The 9990-nt window shown below is 46.8% G+C and overlaps 1 protein-coding gene and 1 pseudogene across 11 annotated transcripts in view; one reads left to right on the forward strand and one right to left on the reverse strand.

The window, feature by feature from the left end:
* NEK7 (NIMA related kinase 7) overlaps positions 1 to 9990 on the reverse strand; it is a 158703-nt gene that overhangs the window by 112377 nt on the left and 36336 nt on the right. The window lies entirely within an intron of this gene.
* LOC102975400 (phosphoglucomutase-1-like) lies at positions 1119 to 6731 on the forward strand (annotated as a pseudogene).

The raw sequence follows: 9990 nt of genomic DNA on the forward strand, positions 1-9990 counted from the left end.
CTTGCAGGCTCTAGAGCACAGGCTCAGTAGTGGTGGCACACGGGTTTAGTTGCTCTGCAGCACGTGGGATCCTCCTGGACCAGGGCTCGAACCCGTGTCTCCTGCATTGGCAGGCGGATTCCCAACTACTGCACCATGAGGGAAGCCCTCTGAGTATGATTTTTTAAATAACAAATATATAGATCTAAGCTATTGAACGTGAAGAACCATCAAGCATCTTACTATCTGCCAGTTCAGATACATGCCAAGTAAGGTCTCAGCACAGCAAAAAGTAAGTGTGAAGACATGCTCTCACCTTCAGAGCTCTCTACTGTATCATCAAGGCACAAACACTGCTACTTTCCTGAAAAGGATCTTTGAAAAAGAAAGGATCTATAAAAGAAAACAGGAAGGAAGAAACGGAAGGAAGCAGGGAAACCAAAGGAAGCCCGGCGAGTCCACCTCGGGCACTGTCCAGGCTGCGGATGAAACGAACGCCGCTTCTTCTGAGCTCTCGTCACCAGCAGCCCTGTTTGGAGGGGGGTGTCAGCACCCCCTTGGAGGGGGGTGTCATTCTTCCATTATTTCTGCCGCAGGACTGTCCTGACGAGGACGTGCTCTCAGAAGCGCGATGGTCCTCACTTCTCCCCCACGGTCTCCATTCACTGAACGGGGCTTTCAGCCTCCAAAGGCCGCAAGAGTGGCCAAGTCAACACCGAATCATCCTTTCCTTTGGCAGAGATGGAAGGTCCCCACAGAGAGATACTCTTGCTCCCCCCGGAGAGGAAAGGAACCGAGTTGACGTGTGTGTAACACGCTGCTTCTCAAACTCTTCCAGGAGCCGGAGGAGGGGCCCAGCCCTGGGACCTGGGGGAACGGCCCAGCCCTGGGACCTGGGGGAACTGGCCTCGAGCCACGTCAGGGAGAAATTCACCCCAAGTCAATTGTTTCTGTTAAAAGATGAGAAGTTTTTGTTCTCCTCTTCATTATACAAAACATTTTCCCCCAAATTAATCCACAAGGGTAACTGATGCTCCAGGAAGACGGTTTCAGGGACCAGGCTTGAGAGGCGCGGCCCTGGGCAAACGTGAACTGTAATCACCTGACGCTCCAGAGAGAGCTCGGGCGTTTCAGCAACCATGCGGGTGTGAGGTGTCATCTATTTCAACCCCCTTCAATTTTACACAATAATTACAATCACTGAGATTCTAAACAGACTTGGGAAATTAATGGTGGGGAGAGAAATGGTTATAAATGCCATGTGAGAATTCATGAAAACTTCATATTAAATATGTTATTTTATTCTAAAAGCATTTGTAATTCAAATGTGTTGATTCTAGCTTAAAAACAGAAGTGGCAGGAAGGTATTTTCTCAACAAATTTTTGTTTCTATTTTTTTCCTTAATCCTCCCCCTCCCTGACACGGGAGTCACATTAGCTAAGAGGGAGATTGTGGAGGCCGTGGCTCCCCTGGGGCTCCCGAGCCACCTCGGCCCCCGGCGAGACTGTCCTGGTGACATGGCACCGGGACAGGCGAGGAGAGCGAGGGGGGCGCTCCGCCTGGCGCTCCGCCTGGCTCTGAGGCTGTGCACACAGCGCTCCACAGGTGCGAGAGTCATCTGCTTCCAACCCAAAAATAAAACCTTCTCAAGCACTGAGTTTCCATGATGGATTTCAGCACCTTTCCCCATGGTTGGCAGGGGACGCCAAGTGACAAGGGCGCCCAGGCAGCCCTCCGTGTGAACAAAGGCTGGGCCACATTTGTTCATATTCCTGACAACACCTACAACGGCACTAAACCTTGAACATGATGACTGATGCCTGCGAACACCCAGCCCCTAAGCCGGTGTAACAGATGTGGAGCTCCAGTGCTGCCGCGGCCACATCTGAGTTATTTCTGTTCTGGAAAGAGACGTGGCTAAAGTACCTCTGACTTTTTACGTTCAGCCAAAAAGAGTCAGCAGACTAGATGCCCTCAGAGGAACGATTGTAATCAAGTGTCCTCAGACGTGACATTTTAGCTCGGTGCTAAATCTAAACTACAGTGCTCTCTGTGACGGCCACACAGGTCATTAAAAGCCCTGCTGAACAAAAGGCTCCCCAATTCTGATGACTCTGAACCGGTCTGTGTCTCACACCAGTTTCAGTATCTGCTGCATTCCGAAACAAAGCTCAAACGTGACCTTCAAGTGTCCCCTGCTGTGGCCCGAGAGGGAAAAGGCACCTCCCAGCCCTGCTGCTTCCTCACGGCTTGCACGTCCGTCCCTCGGGCAGAAACCCCACCCGCCTCTGTCACCTGCCTTCTCCCAGCAGATGATCAACAGGGTGAGGTTCCAGAGAGAGGAGAGACGGGAGCAGAAAAAGCAATTCTAAAAATCAAGGAAGAACAGCAGGCAAGAAGAGAGAGAAGAGCCTTGTTTTTAAGCGGTGGCCAATTTCTTAGCATATTAATGATGGATTCTATAAAAGAATTCAGTCACTGAAGTTTGACAGTCTAAAGCAGGGATCAGCCAACTCATTTGGCAAAGGGTCACAGAGCAAACACTTCCAGCTTCACAGGCCATACAGTGTCTGCTGCAACCACCCGACCCTAATGGCAAAGCCGCCGTGGAGCACGTACACAGGAGGAGGAGGAGCTGTGTTCGCATATAACTTTATTCAGAACATGGGTCAGGGCCACATTTGGCCACAGGCCATAGTTTGCCCACCCTTGATCTGAAGCAATGTTTGTCACATTTTGGCCCAGTGAAAATCTGGGACCCAGGAGATATTTCATTGGTCCTTTTTATCTGAAACCATCTCTGCTAAACTTGGAGCCTGCCATTCCCACTGCGTACTGCACTACATACTCTGGGTTTATCAAATGTACGAAATGAATCAATGAGATAAAACAGGATACAGGCCTATGAAATTTAAGCTAAAGTAAGACTGAACTGTTTTGTGGCTATCCTAACGACACTAAAGCAGATACACCCTACGGGGTTAATTCTGGGGGGACTCACTAATTTACACTTCTGTTGTTCCCTCCTCACCACAATGAATGCAAATACAACCCTCTCCCACTAAAAAGCCCACAAATTAATAAAATTATAAACAATAAAACATAGCCTGTGCATCACAGACCGCAAGAATCACTATCAAAAATTCTATGGATCACAAAAACTCAACATGAACAAGTACAAAATTGAGGGAAGGCAGCCAGTAAGTCTAGCATCACAAATAATCCAAAAAACCAAAGAGAAAGCAGTTGCTGACAGCTTAAGAAGCAAAACAAGAGATTCTGGCAGAATCGAGGTGCTGGGGTGACAAAGCTGGAGTTCAGAGGCTGCTATGGGGCAGACGTCCAGGTGAGCGCACCCGAGGCAGCCGTCAAGACCCGGGACAGACCGACCTCCGCGGATCCAGGGGAAAGGGGACCGCCTTCCAGAAGAAAACCAAGTCCTCTCCGGAGAAGGTGACACCATTCAGGGCCTCTATGAGTTTTCATACACGGTATCTGCTGCGCAATAAAAATCACCAGGCTGGCCAAGAAACCAGACATACAACCTAAAAAAAAAAAAGGGGGGGTGGGGAGTGGATAAAAGAAACAGTCCCCAAAGTGAAAGAGATTTTAGAATCAGCAGAAACAAACCTTAAAATAATGATTAATATGCTCTGTAAATTAGTTGAAAATACAGAGAATTTCACCAGCAAACTGCTATCTATAAAAAGAAGCAATGCACTGCCCATGAAGTGATAAAAGTCCTAATTTAATGTTGACGCTAATAGGTCAGAGATGCATTGAAATCTCCCTGGCATTCCTCAACAGAGCACTGAAAGAGTATAATTAGCAAGGTAATGGGGCAGGGGTGAAACAGCAACAGCAACAATGGAATGATTGACAAAGCAGGCAAGAAAGAAGGCAAAAGAGCAACAAAGACCAGCTGGAAGAGTAGAAAATTAATAAAATGATCGGCTTAAATTCAAATATTTCAGTAATGGCATTAAATGTAAATGAATGAACTATTAGCTCCAATTATAAGACAAAACTGATCAGACCAGATACTCACAAATTCTAAATTGTTTGTAAGATATGTCATATACAGTAGGACACAAAAAGATTTATTAGAAGAATGAAAAAGAAACACTACGTGACAATGGCCAAAAAGAAAGCTGGTGTAACTCTAGTTAGATTAGACAAAGTAGCTTTTAAAGACAAAAAGCATTATTAAAAGGAGGAATATCTTATAAAAATGAACGGTACAATTCAACAAGGCACAACAATCCTATATTTGAATAAGATAGCCTGAATCTATTAAGCAAAAAATTGATAAAACTAGAAGGAAAAAAACCCCACACAATTCTACAATCAAGAGTTGGAGGTTTTGAAACACCTCTCTCAGCAGCAAACAGAACTAGCAGAGGAAAAAAGAAAAAAGCAGTACGAAAAGAAAAGAGTTGACACAGCAGCTGCAGCCACAGCTCCGGTCGCCCCTTGCTTAGCAGAGTCCGCTCTAGCCCCAGGAAGCTAGTCGCCACAGTGGTGAAGATCGTGACCGTTAAGACCAAGGCGTACCAAGACCAGAAGCCGGGCACGAGCGGGCTGCGGAAGCGGGTGGAGGTGTTTCAGAGCAGCTCCAACTATGCCAAGAATTTCATCCAGAGTATCATCTCCACCGAGGAGACGGCGCAGCGGCAGGAAGCCACCTGGCGGTGGGCGGGGATGGCAGGTTCTACATGAAGGAGGCCATCCAGCTCATCGTCCGCATCGCCGCCGCCCACGGGATTGGTCGCTTGGTTACTGGACAGAATGGGATCCTCTCCACCCCTGCTGTATCCTGCATCATTAGAAAGATCAAAGCCACTGGTGGGATCATTCTGACAGCCAGCCACAACCCAGGAGGACCCAATGGAGATTTTGGAATCGAATTCAATATTTCCAATGGAGGTCCTGCCCCGGAAGCAATAACTGATAAAATTTTCCAAATCAGCAAGACAGTCGAAGACTATGCAATTTGTCCTGACCTGCAAGTAGACCTTGGGGTTCTGGGAAAGCAGCAGTTTGACCTGGAAAACAAGTTCAAACCCTTCACAGTGGAAATTGTGGATTCGGTGGAAGCTTATGCTACAATGCTAAGAAGCATCTTTGATTTCAGTGCACTGAAAGAACTGCTTTCTGGTCCAAACCGATTAAAGATCCGTATAGACGCCATGCATGGAGTTGTGGGACCGTATGTGAAGAAGATCCTCTGTGAAGAACTCGGAGCCCCCGCAAACCCCGCAGTTAACTGTGTTCCCCTGGAGAACTTTGGAGGCCACCACCCTGACCCCAACCTCACCTATGCAGCTGACCTGGTGGAGACTATGAAGACAGGAGAGCATGATTTGGGGGCTGCCTGTGATGGAGATGGGGGTCGAAACATGATTCTGGGCGAGCATGGGTTCTTTGTGAACCCTTCAGACTCTGTGGCTGTCATTGCTGCCAACACCTTCAGCATACGATATTTCCAGCAAACTGGGGTCCGCGGCTTTGCACGCAGCATGCCCACCAGTGGTGGGTGCCCTGGACCTGGTGGCTAATGCTACAAAGATCGCTTTGTATGAAACCCCAACTGGCTGGTGGGAATCTGATGGATGCAAGCAAACTGTCCCTTTGTGGGGAGGAGAGCTTTGGGACCGGTTCTGACCACATCCGTGAGAAAGACGGACTCTGGGCTGTCCTTGCTTGGCTCCCCATCCTAGCCACCCGCAAACAGAGTGTGGAGGACATCCTCAAAGATCACCGGCAAAAGTATGGCCGGAATTTCTTCACCAGGTACGATTACGAGGAGGTGGACGCTGAGGGCGCAAACAAAATGATGAAGGACTTGGAGGCCCTGATCTCTGATCGCTCCTTCGTGGGGAAACAGTTCCCAGTGGGAGATGAAGTCTACACTGTGGAGAAAATTGATAACTCTGAATACACCGATCGGTGGACGGAAGCGTTTCAAGAAGTCAGGGCTTGCGGCTCATTTTGCAGATGGTTCTCGCGTCATCTTCCGACTGAGCAGCACCGGAGTGCAGGCGCCACCGCTCGACTCTTCATCGACAGCTATGAGAAGGGCGCCTCCGGGATCCACCAGGACCCCCAGGCCATGTTGGCCCCCCTGATTTCTACTGCCCTGAAGTCGTCCCAACTCCAGGCGAGGACGGGACGCACTGCCCCCACTGTTACCACCTAAAAAGACAGGCCAGATGCGGTGCGTCCCTCCAGCCCAGGCCCTCCGAGTCATCTGACTGAAGAGCACGAACAGAAACAAAGTGTATTCACCCAGGCTTTTTAGGATTCGGTTTTTCCACTAACCAGTCATTGACAAATGGTACAATTCCAAGGCATTGCCAATTGATATGCCCGTAGGAGCTATGCGGGAAAGAGGAAAAAAAAGGACCCAGGGGCTTATACTACTGTCAGTTCCTTTCCGTGTCCTCGTGCACCACTGGCGTGTGGGTGTTTGTCTCCTTAGCACCAGGTCCTGTTTACACGACAATGGAAGATGGAGGTTGAGCATCAGCTCATGAGGCTAATTTCCGTCCTTAGGATCCACCCGTGAAATGACAGTGCAAGTTCCTTTCTCCTTTGTGAGCTTTTCCCCCCATTTACTGTTTACATATAATCCAGCAAAATGCAGTTTCTGGTGCCTTCTCTCCAATCAGTTCTTTCCTCAGAGTGAGACGTACTTGTCTACAGAGTTCTGCCTTGTTCTGCAGCGTAGTCCCATTCACACAAAATATTTTGGGAAATTAAAGCAAAATAAGCTACCAAAAAGAAAAAAAAAGAAAAGCGTTAAACTGCACAATTAACTAATTAATATCAGTGGTATAAAATGCATGCACTGGAAAGAAGAGAGTCTAAAAGCCTCCAGGTCACCCTCCAGGTCAGGCGCTGGTCCCTCGAGCTGCAGGAGCGATGGCTGCTGAGGGCTCACACCTGAGCTCCTCTCGAGGCAGCTGCATCCATAGACGGTCATACAGAGGTCCAGACCCCTCCATCAACCTGGGACCATCCCGAAGGGCCAGCCTAGCCCTGGAACGTTCCCGCGGGATTGGCTGAAGCCTCTGCTGCAACCACACGGCAATTCAGTACCTCCACTGCCCATCCCGCTTCCTCCCAGGTGTTGTTCCCGAAAGCATTATACAGGGAAGAAAAAAAGGCCACGCATGCAGGTCTCAGAGTCTGTTTTCTGAAGAATTTGGCCAATGGCAGTTGCCAGTAGGCGTGGTCCAGAAAGCAGTCTCAGAGATGGGATTCTGCGCCTGGATCACAGGCGACAGGTGAAGCACAGACAGCCCCTCGCATGAGTAATAGTGCGACTGTTAAAACTTGCACTAGTCATGCAGTGGGACGCAATACCAGCTGAAGGAAATTTACTGGCAGCTGGAGTAATCCCACCTGACGAGAGGCTGATGGGAAGGAGTGACTGTGAGAGCTATGGAATCAGCTGTTGCTGGGGTCGTCAGCGAATGGTAGGGGATGAAAACTGAGAGCGATTTGAGGTCACATGAAAAGTTAAGAAGGCTCCTTTCATCGTCTGCAGTCAGCAGAAAGGGCCAAAGATTGGGCCCAAGACTAACTGTCGGGGTAGCAGATCATCAGTTCTGCTGAAACTGCTATTCCGAGGTCAGGATCTGGACTGGGAAGAACTGGGGCTCTGAGATGTGACATAGGGGCGTTTGTGGAAATAAATATGTGGAAATGTTTGTGGAAACTGCAAATATTAGTACATTACTGCCAATGTACGCACAACTATTCTTGGAAGTACAGAGGTTTTTAAACTAAATGGAAATAGGAATGGCAGTGGTATTGCTGTGCCAGGAAGGCTTCCTGCTGACCTACAAGCATTTTGTCTTTCCCTCTTCCTACTCTTCTCCGCTGATGATCTCCATCGATAGCAAATACCGAAATGACTACTTCAGGTCCAGCTTCTCCTCTAAGCATCTCCACTGCAAGCCTGCTATACAAAAGTGAACTCAATGACTTCCCCACGAACTGATTCCAACTATTTTCACTTCAACCCTTAAACACTACCATCCACTTCGTCCCTACAGTGGAAACCATGGAGTAATCCTTCATTCAGCCCTGTCTGCCCCACATCCAATAAAATTCCAAGTCATACCAATAACTTAAAAAGAGCAGGAATAAATGAAATAGAAAATACAGACAGTAATACTCCAAAAACCAAAAGCTGGTTCTTTACCAAAAAGAAAAAAAAATTAATAAAAATAGACAAACCTATGGCAAGATTGATCGAGAAAAAAGGAAAGTGAAAAGAAAGATAATAAAAATATAAGAATAACTATAAATCCAGAAGAATAAGAAATGTCAGGGGGCAAGAATACAAAAATAATAATAATTTTTGTCAGTAAATCTACAACCTTAGATGAAATGGACAAATTCCTGAAAAAATGTGTTGTGTATTTATGTCTATGAAACTAATTCTGAATTATGAAAGAAAAAGGAGCCAAAAATAGCCAAGAAATTTTTGAGAAACACCACCAAGGCAAAGGTCTTTTCCCAAACAGAGATCAAGACTTACTGAAAGTGTAACTGAAGCAGGAAAAAACAAAGACCAGCAGAGCAGAACTACAGCCCAGAAACAGAACTACTCACGTATGAAAACTTTATATGTGACGGAACAGGCACTACATGTGTACCTACATAAGTAGGGGACCACCACCTTCCACTACACACAGTGGGCTAGAGACCTAAATGTGAAAAGTAAAACTTTAAAACTTTTGAGGAAAATAGACAAGTATCTTCGTGACATCAAAGTAGAAGGAAATATACTTCAGGATAAAAGATACAACTATGAAACACTGATAAGCTCAATGATGTTCGTTCATCAAGGGAGACAACTGAAAAAGTGCAGAAAATTCACAGACCAGGAAAAAAATATTCGTAATACATACAACCAACACAGACCTAATATCTAGGATTTGTGAAGAGCTCAATAAACAAGACAATCCAATTTTTTTAATTGGCAAAGACATGAACAAGTAATTTTCAGAAGAGCATTTGAAAAAATATTCAATCTCAGCATTTTAAGATCAGAGATAGGCAAATTAAACTAACAGTAGGGTACTATTTCATACCCCTCGGAGAGGCTAAAAACTTTAAATTCTGGCAAAATAAAACCAAGATATGGAGCAACTAGAACTCTCATATACTGTAGGTGGGAATATTTGGAGGACAATGTCCCTAGCACCTCCCAATTCCCCTCCTATGTGCCCAGAAGACACACAGAAGAAGGCTCAGGGCATGTTGGAAAGAGCATTTCACTTCTGCCAAAAGACCCCCTTCCCAGGGGAATAACAGCCTAGGACCCCTCCATGTGCTAGTTTCCCAGTTTGAGGGTTCCTAATGCGCTGAGTTAAAACAGAAGTGATCTCTGTTAAACTTGATCTCTGTTACTACTTGTTTTCAAACACTTTTTGAAAATATAAAAATGATAAATACTATATAAAATTTATGACTACCCCTTTACTGTTTAATAGAAAACAGTAAAAACCTTTCACTGATTTAAAAAAGTCAATATTCTAACAAATCTCACTTGTTGGAAATAAAATAGTCATTCTCTTCTTGGGCCAATCTCCTAATAAATGGTGGAAATAAAGAACAAAACAGAGATACACGTGGAACTTCTCCTATAGAACACCCACCGAACGCTGGCAGAAGACCTCAGACCTCCCAAAAGGCAAGAAACTCCCCACGTACCTGGGTAGGACAAAAGAAAAAAGAATAAACAGAGACAAAGCATAGGGACGGGACCTGCACCAGTGGGAGGGAGCCGTGAAGGAGGAAAGGTTCCCACACACTAGAAGCTTCTTCGTGGGCGGAGACTGCGGGTGGCGGAGCGGGGAGCTCCGGAGCCTCGGAGGAGAGCACAGCCACAGGGTGCGGAGGGCAAAGCGGAGAGATTCCCGCACAGAGGATCGGTGCCGACCGGCACTCACCAGCCCGAGAGGCTTGTCTGCTCACCCGCCGGGGCGGGCGGG

Source organism: Physeter macrocephalus, chromosome 4, assembly GCF_002837175.3.
Source record: "Physeter macrocephalus isolate SW-GA chromosome 4, ASM283717v5, whole genome shotgun sequence".
In the NCBI taxonomy this organism is placed as follows: Eukaryota; Metazoa; Chordata; class Mammalia; order Artiodactyla; family Physeteridae; genus Physeter; species Physeter macrocephalus.